The sequence below is a fragment of the Danio rerio genome, chromosome 7 (assembly GCF_052040795.2).
Source record: "Danio rerio strain M-AB ecotype USA chromosome 7, GRCz13ab, whole genome shotgun sequence".
NCBI lineage: Eukaryota > Metazoa > Chordata > Actinopteri > Cypriniformes > Danionidae > Danio > Danio rerio.
The window spans coordinates 74,294,166-74,310,541 of record NC_141027.1 but is presented as its reverse complement, the minus strand read 5'-3'; the positions used below and the strand labels follow the sequence as shown (position 1 = coordinate 74,310,541).

General features: G+C 38.9%; 1 protein-coding gene across 16 annotated transcripts in view; it reads left to right on the top strand.

Moving 5' to 3' along the window:
• pmfbp1 (polyamine modulated factor 1 binding protein 1) overlaps positions 1-16,376 on the top strand; it is a 326,759-nt gene that overhangs the window by 110,503 nt on the left and 199,880 nt on the right. For 5 of the 16 annotated variants that reach the window (XM_087262215.1, XM_087262211.1, XM_087262213.1 and 2 more), the window contains one exon: positions 13,681-13,797. The exons of the other annotated variants lie outside the window; for them this stretch is intronic. The gene's annotated coding sequence lies outside the window, so the exon portion shown is untranslated. The remainder of the gene's footprint in view (positions 1-13,680; positions 13,798-16,376) is intronic. 16 annotated transcript variants of the gene reach the window in all.

Below are 16,376 nucleotides of genomic sequence, written 5' to 3'. Positions count from 1 at the left end.
GTGCTTCAGGTAAGTGTTGATATACACTTTCCGGCCACTTTATTAGGTAAACCTTACTAGTATCGGGATAGATCCCCTTTTGCTTTCAGAACTGCCTTAATCCTTCATGGCATAGATTCAGCAAGATACTGGAAATATTCCCCAGAGGTTTTGGTCAATATTGACATGATAGCATCACGCAGTCTACAGATTACCTCTATGATGCAAATCTCTCGTTCCACCACATCCCAAAAGGTGCTCTATTGGATTGAGACCTGGTGACTGTGGAGGCCTTTTAAGTACAGTGACCCTACCATCCGAATGTTGAAATCAGACCAGACAACATTTTTCCAATCGTCCATTGTCCAATTTTGGTGAGCCTCAGTTTCCTGTTCTTAGCTGACAGGAGTGGCACCCGGTGTGGTCTTCTGCTGCTGTAGCCCATTCGCCTCAAGGTTGGACATGTTGTGCATTCAGAGATGCTCTTCAGCATACCTCAGTTGTAATGAGTGCTTATTTGAGTTACTGTTGCCTTTCTATCAGCTTGAACCAGTCTGGCCATTCTCCTCTGAACTCTGGCATCAACAAGGCATTTTCATTTTCACACACAGAACTGCCACTCATGGGATATTTTCTCTTTTTCAGACCATTCTTTGTAAACCCTAAATATGGTTGTGCATGAAAGTCCCTGTAGATCAGCATTTTCTGAAATAACTCAGACCATCCCGTCTGGCACCAACAACCATGCTATGTCACTTAAATCACTTTTCTTTCCCATTCTGATGCTCGGTTTATACAATGCATGTCATCTTGACCATGTCTACATGCCTAAACGCATTAAGTTGTTGCCATGTGATTGGCTGATCAGAAATTTGCGTTTATGAGCAGTTGGACAGGTGTACCTAATATAGTTGCACCTTAGTGTATTAGTACGTTTATCACTTATTCATTACAATCTTGATTGAGAATGTACAGCATGTGAACCCGAGCTCCTATGTGCTCTTGTGCCAACTCATTGTGCAATGATATTCAATATAAAACAATATTGGATTTGTTCATTTGGGAACTTGAACACTCAGAACTATTCATTACGATACAGAGACTAGAGTGCTTCATCAGTCTAGGTCTCAGGCGCACAGATATGAAACCCACATCCCTACTGAGCGATTGGAGGATCTGAGAGTTTTGATGAAGCTGAATAGAGCCAGTGTCCCACTAGCGTATCCCCCATCTGGGGTCTACTGACATCTTCAGCATCTGGCTGAAGGCCCAGAGACACTGAGAGTCGGTTAGCTCTAATGAATTGTAATATTGTGCAATTTTAATCAGACACTAATTCGGTGTAATTATCTTATAATTTCTGGATCGGATTAGATGGCAATTAAATCCCTGACAGAGAAATGGGAAAGAGGTCAGCCGTGGAGCGAATTGATTGACAGTGATGAAGTTCTTTTTGTTTTTGTCTAACACGGAAATTGTTTTAAAGGAAATAAAGTGATTTTCTGAGTGGGTTATTGGGTTTGGTATGGTTGGATGCAGTGATTCAGGATGTAATTATGCATGTCATTTCATGTTATTAGGTGACGTCTAGAGGAGAGAGGCTTTTTTTTTCTTTCTCTGAGGTTTGTGACCCTCAAGTAAAATCAAATATCAAGGGTCTTAAGGTGGTTTGAAACATTGTAGGTGATTGATTTGGCTGTTTAAAAGCCTGAGAGTGTCTCTTTCTGTTCATCGCGGAATAAAGTGGTCTCTGGATTTGTTTGGCAGAGGTGAAAGGTCATCTGGCACACATGTTAGAGGAATAGTTCACCAAGAATTCCGGAGACACTGTAAATCAGATCTGATTACTGCATGTGTATAACCAAACTTACTGCATCACAACAACAATGCCAAATTCTATTAGTGTGTGAATGTACTGTAGAGTAATGCCTACTACAGGTCTGAATATAGAAGTCATTGTTTACACTAGTGCGTTTTAGTTTTAAAGCAGCATTTTAGATCAAAAACAATCTGCATCCACACTAGCATTTCACCTAGCGTTTCTGAACGTATCCCTGTTTATGAATTTCCCTGTCCACACTATGCCACCAAAAACGTATATCACGTGACCATTTGTGCACTCTGGGCATGCGCATTCTAGTATAAACAGGATGCATGTGTCTCGCTCGGCATTTGTTAGTCATCAAACGCCGGTTCAACAATTAACACGATGGCAAAGAAAGCAAGAGAGGTATTTTTGTGGACAGAAAACGAGGTCAAGTTGTTGCTAAACGTAACAAATGAATAACGGCACAATGGCGCCTAAAACAGACAATAGTGCAAACAACGCTCCCATTTCTGTGTCCATGTTGTTGTTTACAGTAAAGACTTGTCTGCTGTCTTCCGGTAGCGTTAAAGCCATTATAGTCATGTGACTATAGTCATGTGGCTTGACGAATAAGGGAAGGATATGCAATGACACAAAAGCCCCAATCAGTTAGCGAATCTCAGCAGCCCCGCCTCCGTTTTCTTATGTCTCCGTTTTCCCCCATCCACACTGAGACGGAGCAGCAGCGTTTCAGAATGAAAATGGGCTCACCAGCGTTTCCAAAATGCTCCGTTTTCACCGCTCGAAAACTCCGGCATAGTGTGGACGGATGGCGTAACCGCAGCAAAACTTATGCATTTTAAAACTAAAACACATTAGTGTAAACGAGGCCTCAGAAAAAAGGTAGTTCAAATGGATCAAATTTAAATAATTTTAATTTAATGTGATTTTTAAATTTTCAGAAAATAATATGAAATGATGATCATTTTTAATCTTAAATGTACTTTAATTATATTTAATAAATGCCTTAAATGTATTGGCCATTGTTTGTGCTAACTAATTAAAAACATTTATTACATCAGTAAAAGTCAGGTTTGGTTTGGACTTTAGTGGTTCCTCTCCCCACAACCCAGTTTCTTCCTCTTCCCACATAGCAACATTTCTCTGGCACAGCTCTGGCCCACACAATCAGGTTTTGCTTGGCCCACATGCCGCAGTGAATTACGGTACATGACTGGACCAAATCTGGCTTCCAGACAAGGGACAAACACTGACCATATCTGGGCCAAGTCTCAGCCAAGTTAATAACTCATAACTGGGCCTGAACTGGGTTGGTGTGTCACGATTGCAATGAAATTGATAAACCCATGGAGTGATGCGCTTTAGGCACACTATGGGCACACTTTTTCTTAAAGTGACCTGATTGGTAGAATTTTTTTTCTTTACTCAAAAATGATTTTAGTGTATTTTAAATGTGGGTCAAGACTGGCCAAACTCAAATGGCCCACTTATCAAATTTTAAAATCTGGGCCAAATACTATGTTTTTCATCTGGCCCAAATCTTGTGTGCCACCTTAAAGACGGTGCCGCCTCTGCCAAACCTGGGCCATGTTTGGCCCACATGCTGTATGAAGTGCCGGCTGAATGCCTGCTGTGCCAGCTTTATGCCAAATCTGGGCCAGAATTCTTTGCTACTAGGGTTGTTTATAGGTTATTTTTTTCACCTGTTTACATAATGTACCGTGAAGTGACTCTGGACAAAGGGAATAAGTATCCAAACGCAGGTTTATTGAACAGGGAAGGTCAGGCAAGCAACAGTCAATCCAGAATCGTAATCAAAATAGCAGGCAAGTAGTCAGAAGGCAGGCAGCAGGTAACGTAAAGCAAAAATCAGACACGGAAGGCAGATAAACAAGACTCAGCAATGAAGTGTGCGTGTGTGTGCGCTGTATTTAAAAGTCCATGTAGTCAGTTCGTAACAATCCTCCGGCTGTGTGCATGCAATCAGTCCTGATCAGAAACTGGTTGTGAGTGTGTGCGGAGCATGACTTGGTCTTGTAGTCCATAATGGCGGATTTGTTGTTCGTTAGTGATCTGCAACTGCTAGATCGCTGGTAATCATGACAACCAAATTACCACATACATTTAGATTCTGTTCTGATTCTGATTTTGATTCTTTTTCCCCTTGTGTCTTTGTTTGGTCTACTAGATGTCTACGTGTGTCTAACCCTATGGTTATTGTGGGTTTTCTATGGTGGCTTAAATGTTTTAGGGCTCTATTTTAACGTTCTATGTGCAAAGTCCAAAGCACATGGCGCAAAAACATTAATGGCTCAGTGGATAGCACTTTTCCTTACAGCAGTAAGTTTGCTGGTTCGAATCCCGGCTGGGCCAGTTGGCATTTCTGAGTGGAATTTGCATGTTTTCCTCATGTTCAGATGGGTTTCCCCCACAGTCCAATGACATGGGGTATAGGAATAGTGGGCATAGATGAATAGGATAAAACCATAGTAAATTAATGGGTGTGTGAATGAGAGAGTGTATGGGTATTTCCCATTGCTGGGTCGCAACCGGAAGGACATCCGTTGCATAATACATATACCAGAGCAGTTGGCGGTTCATTCTGCTGTAATAAATCAGGGACTAAGCTGAAGGATATTGAATGAGCTCCTATATTAATGGAAATGTTGGCAGTATGTAAAGCTTGCAGCTTTGTTCCTGTAGTGCCGATGGGCAAGGCAAGTCGAAAGTGAAGGTTATCAGTGTCAAAGCGCTTGCTCTTACTGCCCGGTCTTTGGGTATTTCCCAGCTGCCCCCGGGCCTGTCAGGATCCTTCCCCTTGTCTTCCATCTCCCTGCTTTGCTCTTCCCCTCTCTCCTCCCCATCATTCTTGCCTCAGCGTAGCGGAAACGCATTGCAAAGGAGAGCCAAAGTCACACAACATTAGTTTGGTAGTAGCAGCTGCAACAGAAAGCCATTACTCTTGGCTGACAGTATCAAAGAGAACAAGTGGAGCAGGGGTGCGGCCGCTCCCCCTCCCTCAGCTACACGCCGCTCGCAGGAAATTGCCTCATACTTCAGTGCGCAGGAGGTGACATGCTGGTGACAACCACGCATGTGTCACTTTCAGGGCCTGGGTGGGAGCAGCCTCCCAATTCTGAGACAAGTGCTGCCCGGGGAGTTGCGTGAGGGCAGTGCCTTGGAGGGCTGCAACGGCAGACCCGCGGCTTAGTCTCGGGTCTGGAGCTCGCTAATGCTAGCAGGGCTCTGTACAAAGGTCAATCCAGAGATGAAGAGTCAAGATTGGAGTGAAGTGGCCCTGGACTTGTTGTGCGACACTCTCTGAACCACTCTCCGAAAGGTGAAGCTGAAGAGGGAGACAAGCTAACAGGCATGCTTGCCCTGAGACGCGTGCACACTCACCAGTTGAAGAGCTGTTGTGCCTTTGACCCCGTCTTTTAAAGTGTAGGGCAAATTACATCCCCAGATAATGGTGCGGTGGTAGACCCCTAAACAACCCTCAAATGCTTTCCAAAATGTTCACGTCTGTTTTGCAGGTTTTCACCAGAGCTTCTCCAGTTTAGAGGCTACATTTAGATCACAAAAGAATACGTTCATTCATTTTCTTTTCTTTTGTCCCTTTATTATTCAGGGGTCGCCACAGCGGATCGAACTGCCAACTATTCAGGCATGTTTTGCGCAGTGGATGCCCTTCTAGCTGCAACCCAACACCGGGAAACACCTATACTCTTGCATTCACACACTATGGCAAGTTTAGCGCTATAGTGCATGTCTTTGGACTGCTAGGGAAACTGAAGAACCTAAACGAACAAAAGAATACAAAGCCTTCATATTTATTATAGAAATCAACATATATTTATAACATGAAAATAAATAAGAAATCTGTTTTTACATTTTCTTCTTCTTCTTCTTCTTTTTATCATTAGTTGTTATTTTTGGAATAGTCATACTAGTAGTAGTTATGGTTGTTATCATTAACTTATGTTGCGATACTATACCAGCTGAAGTATCGTGATACCAAGTAGTATTGCATTACTGTAATTTATAACTCAAATCTGTGAAATAAAGAAATTTGTGAGAAATACTATATTTTATTTGTTATGATAGGCCAACTTGAATTGAATTCATAATTCCCTTATTATTAAAAAAAGTGTTATTTGCACGTCACTTCACCTAAAATGTGTTCGTTCCTTTTGTTTATTTTGTAGAAAACTGACGAGCAAAAAACATATTAAATAAAGATACAAATTATACGATTTGAAATTAGTTACAAAAAAGCATTATTCCAAGAAAATTAGGCTATATGAGGTGGTCTAAATTGTTTTCAACATTTCCTGTTGCTATTTTTTCAGTCTTATCAGGTAAGAATCCAAAGTAATTAAAAAATTTTTACTTTGTGAGTCGTTGTTTTTTAGTTGTTGTAGCTACTAAGTCATATTGACAGGAAATGAAAGTTAAGTGATTCAGATTCGAACTGAAGCATCAGAAAACGTGCAATAGGCTACAACAGTGGTTCTCAAACTTTTTTCACCAAGTGCCACCACAGAAAAAATCGTCTTCACAAGTACCATCATAATGACTGGTATTGAAATAGTAGGCCTAATTAAGCGGCTAAAGATCTGCACAGTTCACAAAGTGGCAGATTAATTCGTCTTATTATGAATATTATTGTCACCCACTTTAAACATAAAAAATAGATTGAACAATTACTCACAGGTAAAAAAAAAATATAAATAAAATGTCAACGTTTAAATTAAAGTGTGATTTTAAAAGTTCATTTAAAATGGCACTGTTCTTAAAAAGTTAAAAGAAAACTGCTGTACTTAAATGTAAAGTATTATCATAAATCAGTGGTTCTCAAACTGTGGTACATGTACCACAAGTAATACGTAGGCTTCCTTCAAGTGGTACGCGGAGAAATATTCAACTTTTTTTCTAATGTTTGTTATGTATTCTATTATTTGATGTTATTTTCCTCCCCATACTTGACGTTTTTAATGAACTTTTAAAATCACATTTTAATTTAAACATTGTCGTTTTATTTATCTTTATTTTTTACCTGGGATAACCCGCATGGGGCCCACCTGGACTGGCCCATAATAATATTCATGATAATACTTTACATTTAATCACAGCAGTTTTGTTTTAAAAAGTTTTCCTTTTAAGTTCACAAACGTGGCAGATAAAATCGTATTATCATGAAGTCAGTCTTTGTAAGAAACCAAATTGGGATGTTGCCAAGGCAAAGTCCAATAGACTCCTGGGGCCTCATTTATCACTGCTTTGTATGCACAGAAACTTTGCATACGCCAGGTTTCACGCTCACTTTGGATTTACTAACGATGAAATTAATGTGAGAATGTGCGTTGGTCTGTGCCAACTTCATGCCTGGCGTACATGTATTTCTTGTGTGTGTTTGTTTTATTTCCATTGGTGACTTCTAGAGGCAATTTTGTTAAATTGCACACTACAAAGTATCGCACCAACACGAGTAAAAAACGTTGCTATTCGTTTATAATTGATAAAATGGGTTAATTGAAACAATTTTTTTTTTTACCAATTATGTGATTTAGAACATATAAAAGCATTTGCAAATTTATACAACCCTTAGTCCCTTATTATCCAACCCTTATTAGAGGACATTGTCAATGGTTGAATCCGAAGGGAACGCATTTTTTAGGGATCACAGTATTTTTTTGGGGCACGATAATGACTGGCTTATTAGCCGTTTCAGATTTCCAAGAGCTATCCTCTTGGAGCTCTGTGCTGAGTTGGGTCCAGATTTGGAAAGAGAGACAGCGATGAGGCTCCAAGGTGGCAGGGTGCGCGATGGGTGGGTTCTTGTTGAGTGATGCATTTACACCCACAAACTGACCAAGAGTGCAGATACAATGATCCCCATTCACGCATTTGGTCAGTTGTAGAGCAGGCAATTGGGCAGCTGAAATGCCGGTGGCGCTGCCTTGATAAGAGTTGAGGGGTGCTGCTTTAACACCCTAACAAAATGATCCTCTAATACATTTATGTCTCCCACAGACACGGATACTACTCCAGACAGTAAAGTGTCACCCACAATTGAGGCAACTCTCTCCTCAGAGAGTGTTAGTTCAGCATCCCTCTGTTCCTCCGCCTGTTCTGTGCACCGCTGTTCTCCTCTTAACTTGTATCTTTACATCGGACCATTTCTTTTTTAATTTGTTCACACTGCGATGTTCAGACCCCCTGCGTCAGCTAAACTCTCCCACACTTTTGTTATTAATTCCGGAGGACAAACTTGCAAATAACACAGTTTTTCTCCGGTCTACTACCGATAGGAGCACCTCCAATTCACATTCTGTAAAGTTTCTCTTCTTGCTTTTGTTTGCCCCCAACAACTGTGGGAACTGTGGGAGGAAACCGGAGGACCCGGGGAAAAGCATTCTTGCTGTGAGGCAACAGAGCTAATCGCTGGCCACTGTGACGCCCGTTTGAAAGGAGGGAAAGTAGGGTTGGGTGGGCGGGGGGGTTTCTTCGAGACGAAGATATTGAGATGCGAAAAGTCTGGTTATTTATAGTGAGTTAAGGATCGTCTGATAGGATAATCAGTCATTAGCTAAAGTTGGAACAGCTGCAAACAATCATAAGCACGTGATCCTCTCGAAATTTGTTTACAAATAAACTCCACTTATTTATATTAGATTCCAATCGAATACATATTTAGCATAGTATGGCCCACAATATGTTTCTTTTTTGAGTGAACCATCCAATTTATGTTTCCAAAGGATCATGAATTGGGCACTTACTGTATAAACACCATGCTAACACAGACCCTGTCATTTTCACAGCTCAGGAAATGTAACAGATGTGTTAGAGTCTTTGTGTCGCATCATAAGCAGTTCTATGCATCACAGCAGCTTTTGTCAAGTCCATGTTTCATTGTCATATGAATAAACTTTGGTGGGGAGGGGGTTCTGTTAAATGATGTGGGCAAAAAAGCTGTTCACGGTGTTGCAGCCCCCCAACTGGGCCTCGCATATCCCTTCAGCTCGACATAAAGCTTCAGACTTCTTGAGGAGCAGGATGTTTACAGCTATTCTACTGCAAGCCTTTGTCACAATTGTCTGTGTTGTCCGTCCTCTTCTCCTTGCACCCCCCCCCCCCCCTTCTTTAATTTGGTGCAGGGTGGCGGCGGTGGGGGGATTGCGGCAGGGGCCGCTCGGTGGCCGCGGCTCTGTGATTAGAGCGAGAGTGCTTCTCAGCAGGACTCTCTGTTTTATATTCATCAAAAGCGCTGGCTTTGATTTGCTCCTCCTTGACGTGTGGCGATGCAGGCTGTCGCACCGCTGCCGAGGAAATCATGCACTTACAATGTCCCAAACCCCTCCTTCTCCCCCGATTCCCTTTCTTAGGGTTCCTCCTCACATCCCCCTCCCACCCAAAAGACTCCTCTGCCCAGCCCTCAGGCTGCCCTGCCATCTTATTAATTTCTCTATTATTACTAATATCGCCTTTCTCCCTCAGATGGGCTGACTTTCTCCAAGGTCACTGTGAAAGATCTGCTGAGCTGAAACTTCAAACACTCCCCCGTTACTCTAAGCCCACATATATTGGCTAGAATGTAGATCTTTTTTTTTTTTCCTTTTTTTCCTTTTGTCTGTCACAGTCACAAAATATGTATTTTGCTTATCACTTAGTGCTGCATCTAAACACATTTTTTATGCATTCATTTATGCATTTATTCATTCATTCATTCATTTTCCTTCAGCTTAGTCCCATATTTATTAGGGGTCACCAAAGCGGAATGAACCGCCAATTTTTTCAGCATATGTTTAACACAGTAAATGCCCTTCTAGACGCAATCCAATACAGGGAAAAACCCAAAAACTCTCGTTCACACAAACGCACACACACACACACACACACACACACACACACACACACACACACACACTATGGCCAATTTATCATTCATTCATTCATTCATTTTCCTTAGGCTTAGTCCCTTTATTCATCAGAGGTCGTCACAGCGGAATGAACCGCCAATTAAAGAATACCCTTTTTGATAATCTCAAATTTCTCTCGAGTGTACTCTTCTCATGTGAATCACACTTTAGACAACCAGGCCAACCTGACTGACAGACTGACTCACCCACCCCCTGCCTAAACCCAACCAATAGTGTTTTCAAAAGCGATCTAGAAAAGCCGACGTGGCCATAAGATTTCACCACGTTTTTAGTCTGTTGTCATTCATGTCGTTCATTTTCTTTTCGGCTTAGGTCCTTTATTAATCTGAGGTTGCCACAGCGGAATGAACTGCCAACTTATCCATCAAATGTTTTACTCAGTGAATGCCTTTCCAGCTGCAACCCAATCACTGGGAAACATACACACACACTTATTCACACACATACACTATGGACAATTTAGCCTACCCAATTCACCTATACCACATGTCTTTGGACTTGTGGGGGAAACCAGAGCACCTGGAGGAAACCCACACTAACACGGGGAGAAAATGCGAACTCCACACAAAAATGCCAATTGACCCAGCCGAGGCTCGAACCAGCAAACTTCTTGCTGTGAGGCGAACGTGCTACCCACTTCGCCATCGTGCAGCCCTAGCCTGTTGTTTATTTAGTTATTTATATATTTTTTAATCTAGTTTCTGGAACCATTCTTCCCCCAACTCGACCACTGTCCTTGCATTAACTTCACTCTGCATCCATTAATTATGGAGGTACGTGGTCGACGGTAGCACAAAAAGGAATAAAAGCCGTTGGCGGCGTCAAACCAACCCGTAGCATTCGTTTTACAGACGAAATGGAGCCATGCGTACCTCTGGGTACATATTTTGCAGTATCCAGAAATATAGACAGGGGTACGTATCCACAATGAGCCGGTGCATGAACGCTACGGGGCATTAAGATGTCAACAACTTTTGTTGCTTTCCACACTAAGGATAATTACAGGTGTATATTATCGACGAATAAAGGATTATTTTCATGCCGTTCTTTGCAAATAAATACCAAAAATATGATTTATAGTCAAACATGTTCGCCTCATTTATCAAATTCTATATGAAATTTTTTTGGGCATGGTGAGTTTGCCCGGTAGCTCACTTTTTAGTGTTTATGATGCAGAGCCTTCAGGATTGAGTCTGGTGAAGGACACATTCACAAAAGAAATAAAAGTAATATAAAATCAAGGTAAAACTGTAGGGTTTTCTCTTGCATTTTCTTTTGAAAACACTATTGGTTGGGTTTAGGAAAGGGTTTAGGTCAGTTGTTTGCTGGTTTAGCTGCAAGCCTCACCTTCTTGTGGGCATATACATGAAGGACATGTTTCAAAAACATAACGTAAGCAACATATTTCAGATTCGATGTGCCCTATAACGAATTTATCATTTGAAACCTGCAACAAAAGTACCATTAGCAACAAACTTTATGGTCACACTTTATGTTGATGGTCCGTTTGTTGAATTTAAGTTACATTGCATCTACATGCCGTCTAATTCTCATTAGATTAAAAGTAGACTTAGGTTGTGGTTAGGGATATCGTAAGTTCACGTGTACTTGCAAAGTTTCTTATAGTCAGTTAAATCTGTTGAAGGAGCAGTATCAACAGATATTAAGAAGACAGTCTTCTAATACTCAAACAGACCATCAAAATAAAGTGTTACATCTTTTACTTTTATTTTATGTAGGCTGAGGGACATATTTCTATTGTTCCTTGGCTGGAGAAAGAGGGATCAAGAGTTGTCAATGTATGTATCAGAGCTTGTACATGGTGTATGCTAACCACTCTGCCCTAGCTTCAGCTGAATTTAGCAATTTATTCCAACCCCACAGTTTTGTGACATTTTGCTATTCAGAGCAGTTTTTGGCATTTGCAGTATTTTTAATGCCAGGGGACTGTTTGAGTGTAGACAGGAACACTTGGGAGAAAAGGGCAAATGGGGCTGGAAAATGACCAGAGTCATATTCAAACACATGTCGAAAAAACACGCTTGTTCTCAGAACACTAGCACTTTTAATAAATGACATTTTGAGTTACATTTACATATAAGATAATTACATGATAATTAATTCAATGATCTTTAATTGGGGCTGTGTGCTAATCGCTTTCTACGTTAATATATTACATAATTAATATCTTAACATGATTGTTTTACCAATATGGGAGCTGACATTTTCGAGTACAGTACTGTATGTCACTCATAGCATTTAATGCACAATGAAGTCTATTAGAATACAGTTTCAATGGATCTATGATTAATAATAAAGATATAAAAGTCTAGTTATTATATTATATACAGTGGGGAAAATAAGTATTAAACACGTCACCATTTTTCTCAGAAAGCATATTTCTAAAAGTGTCGATGACTTGAAATGTTCCCCGGATGTTGGTAACAACCAAAGAAATTCATATATGCAAATTAAACAAATCTAATTAGTTTACAAATGAAGTTATGTGTAATAAAATGAAATGACCCAGGGAAAAAGGATTGAACACATGAAGAAAGGGAGGAGTAGAAAGGCAGTGAAAGCCCAGACAGCAGCTGAAATCTCTTAGTAGTTCTTCACCAACCCTCTGCCCTTCATCAATGTAAATGAATATCAGCTGCTTCAGTTCAACATATCAGGAGGATGAAGATGAACCAGGGTGGACATTTTAGCAAGACAATGATCCAAAACACAGCCAAGGAACTCTCAAATGCTTCCAGAGAAAGAAAACCAAGCTGTAGAATAGCCCACCCAATCATCTGACTTGAACCCAATAAAATATAAAATAAAGATCAGGTTTGATAGACGAGACCCACAAAACCATCAAGATTTAAACACTCTGTTGAAGTCTGTGAAAAACTCATATTGAGCAATGCATGTGACTTCATTCTCCATATGAGAGGCGTCTCTAAGCTGCCAACACCAAAAAGCCTTTTTTATAAAGTTTAAATATGTTTCAGTAGTTTGTTCACTTTGTTATCACACATAACAAATCTTTCAGATTTTTTTGTTTTGTTTTGTTTTATATTTATGTTTGTACTGTTTGGGTTTTTAGCAAAATCTGGTTTAGAAGTATTATTCCCAGGACAAAAACATGATGTGTTCAGTACTTATTCCCCGCTGTATCTACTTTTTTTTTTTTTTAAGTAATTTTACATTTTACAAGCAAGAAAGCTGTTTTCCCAAATGAGTAAGCATGTTCACAATTGTGATGTTGATATTGATGTTTTATACAACAAAAATTTGATTTGAGTCACTTACATTTAAAAAAATTACTGTTTTTAAACTATAAACTATAATTAAACTATATTAAATAGTCTAGTTCCAGAACAGCACCAGAGCAGAACATTTATGCATCTCACAGCAACGCTGCACTGCTTTGTTCCTAAACTAATCTGCTTCCAAACTAATTATCTGAGCCAATGGTTCAATGATCGGTCACTGATTGTCGACATCCTCATATGGTTTTAATTTCATTCTTTATTAACCACAACAGTCCTAAAGCAGCCAAAGCATTAGTACAAAAGCACACTGAGCTAAACATTGTTTAATTATAATTTTTGGAGAAAAAAGCAAAATGAAAGTTTAATAAGATGCTTTTTTTTTGTATATATATACACAATTAATGGTAAGACTTTTTTTTAATGGTTCCTATTGCACATTTTGTTGACTGAAAGGTCATTTGAGTATTAGTAGACTGATGCTAAATTCAACAAAATGTGTTAAAGGGACCATCAAAATAAAGTGAGACCCAATTAATTTATTAAAGTACAAACATTAAGTAATATATATAGCTGCAACCCATCTGTGGTAAACGTCCACACACTCATTTACACTCATACACTACGGACAGTGTACTTTACCCAATTCACCTGTCTTTAAACTGTATAGGAGAAACCGGAGCACCTGGAGGAAACCCACATGAACTTGGAGAGAACATGCAAACTCTACACAGATGCCAACTGAACCAGCCGAGTGTAACCACGGGGAGAGAAACAGACAACTGAGGTTTGGATCCAAATGCAGGTTTAATCGCAGTCAGGCTAGCAATGGTCAACACAGGTGCAAACAGATGTATAAAGGCAAACCCAGAATCGTAGTCAAACACAGGCAAGAGGTTAGAAGGCAGGCGGCAGGCAGGGAGAACAAGAATACAAGACTAGGTAAAACACAGGGAAACAAGACAAGGAATAACACGTTGTAATGTCATCTACAGATAAACTAGACTCGGCCAAGTGAATGAGTGAGTGTGTTGCTTAAATAGTGTGTGCAATCAGTCTATGACAATCCTCAGGTGGTGTGAGTGTAATCAGTCTAGATGAGGAAGCATGTGTGAGTGTGAGCGGAGTGCATGTATGAAAATGTAGTCCAGAAATGGCGGATTTGTAGTCCATGGTTATAGTTAGTGAAATCCAGCGATCTATGGAGTTATGATCGCTGGAGATTGTGACACTGAGGCTCGAACCAGCGACCTTCTTGCTGTAAGGCGACAACACTTCCTACTGTGCCACCGCGTTGCCGCTTATATGTATATGTTGTTTACATTTTAAGATTTTTTATTTAAAAAACAAATGTGACACACATACTGTTTAAATCATTCAGTCATTCATTTTACAACCTTATTATTCCAAGGTGACGATTTATATATCTATATATATATATATATATATATATATATATATATATATATATATACATATTGATATGTATGTATATATGTAAATATATAAATTGGAAATTAAGAACCATAGTCTTTGTTTTTCCTACTATGGAAGTCAATGGCTAACGATCTCCAACCTTCGTTTGAAACCACTTTAGGGATAGTTTATGTTCATTTAAAAATATGGAAGTAAATTAATGTCAAAAGTATTTGAAATGAAAGCTTGTTGAACAGCACTAACTGAAATAAAAACATGCATTGAATTAACAAGTTCTTTCATTTTAATGACTTGAGTTGTCAGGGTTTGCATTATTAGGTCCTGAAATTTAACACAGCTGTTTATTAAAGCTGTGCATTTTTTCAACTGAAACTATTTCACACATATTTTCATACCTAAATTGAATTCTTTATATTCACATTTCAGTATTCTCTTCCAAAACATTCAGTTCTGGTGAAAAGTCCGATGTATAATATTTAAATCTTCAGTTAATTTTTTTTCTGTTCAAAAATTCACTTACATAAATTCAGTGGCTTAAATTTGGTTGTTAATATTCAACATTACATCTGCAAATTTTAAACCACTATATAAGTGATATACAAAAAATAGTAATGTTAATTCAATACTTTTTTCAGTTAGTGCTAATCAACAAGCTTTTATTTCAAATACTTCTGGCACTGATTTACTCCATAACTATACTTTTATACAGCATTCTTTTCTTTGTATTCATTTCTTTCCACAGACATTAGTCCAAGTGTTCACCAGCAGGTCAAGATGGACCAATTCAAGGTTTTTAAACCAGTAAATATGCCATATACAGTAAATATTAATGTTTATTCAATGAATATTTTTTCAGTTGGTGCTATTCAACAAGCTTTTTATTTCAAATACTTCTGGCATTGATTTTACTCTATAACTATACTTTTATACAGCATTCATTGCATTAATTTCTTTCCACAGACATTAATCAAAGTGTTAAGCACACTTCTTAATCAAAGTGTTAAGCTCATACCATTCTCAGTCTCAGGCTGTATACTTCACAAATAGGCAACTAGGAACAGTGGTCAATAGTTCACACACATTTTCATACTAAATTCAATACTTCATATTCACCTTCCAGAATTTGCATCCAAAATATTCAGTTCTGTTTAAAAAAAATGCAATGTATAATATTCAAAAGGTAATTTCAGTTCAAAAATTAGCTTTCATAAAATCAGTGGTTCAAATTCAGCTCTTAATATTCAACATTACATCCAGGAACTGCTGGAAAAGCAATAGAGTGTTTACTAGCAGATGGACAAATTTAAGATTTTTAAACCAGTAAATATGTGATATATAGTAAATGTTAGTTGTTTTTTTAGTTAGTGCTATTCAACAAGCTTTTTTTAAAAATACTTTTGTCATTGATTTTACTCCATAACTATACTTTTATACAGCATTCTTTTCTTTTGCATTCATTTCTTTCCACAGGCATTAGTCAAAGTGTTCACCAGCAGGTTGGGATGGACCAATTTAAGGTTTATAAAGCAATAAATATGTGATATACAGTAAATATGAATGTTAATTCAATAATAGTTTTTTCAGATAGTGCTAATCAACAAGCTTTTTATTTCAAATACTTTTGGCATTGTTTTTACTCCATAACTATACTTTTATACAGCATTCATTTCTTTGCATTCATTTCTTTTCACAGACATTAGTCCAAGCTTCTTTTTACATAATTTTCAGTCAAGCAATCTCAGGCTGTTTAGGTCACAAGTGGGCAACCAGGATCAGTGGTCAAAGGCTAATGAAAGTGAACCTGTAGGCATCGCTCGCTTGAGTCTTATGTTGTGACATGCAATTTATAGTGTTATTCTAGCTCTAACATGATAGTCACCGATATATCGGTCGGAATAGGTTTGGTTTTTATCCCACACTTAATGAGCT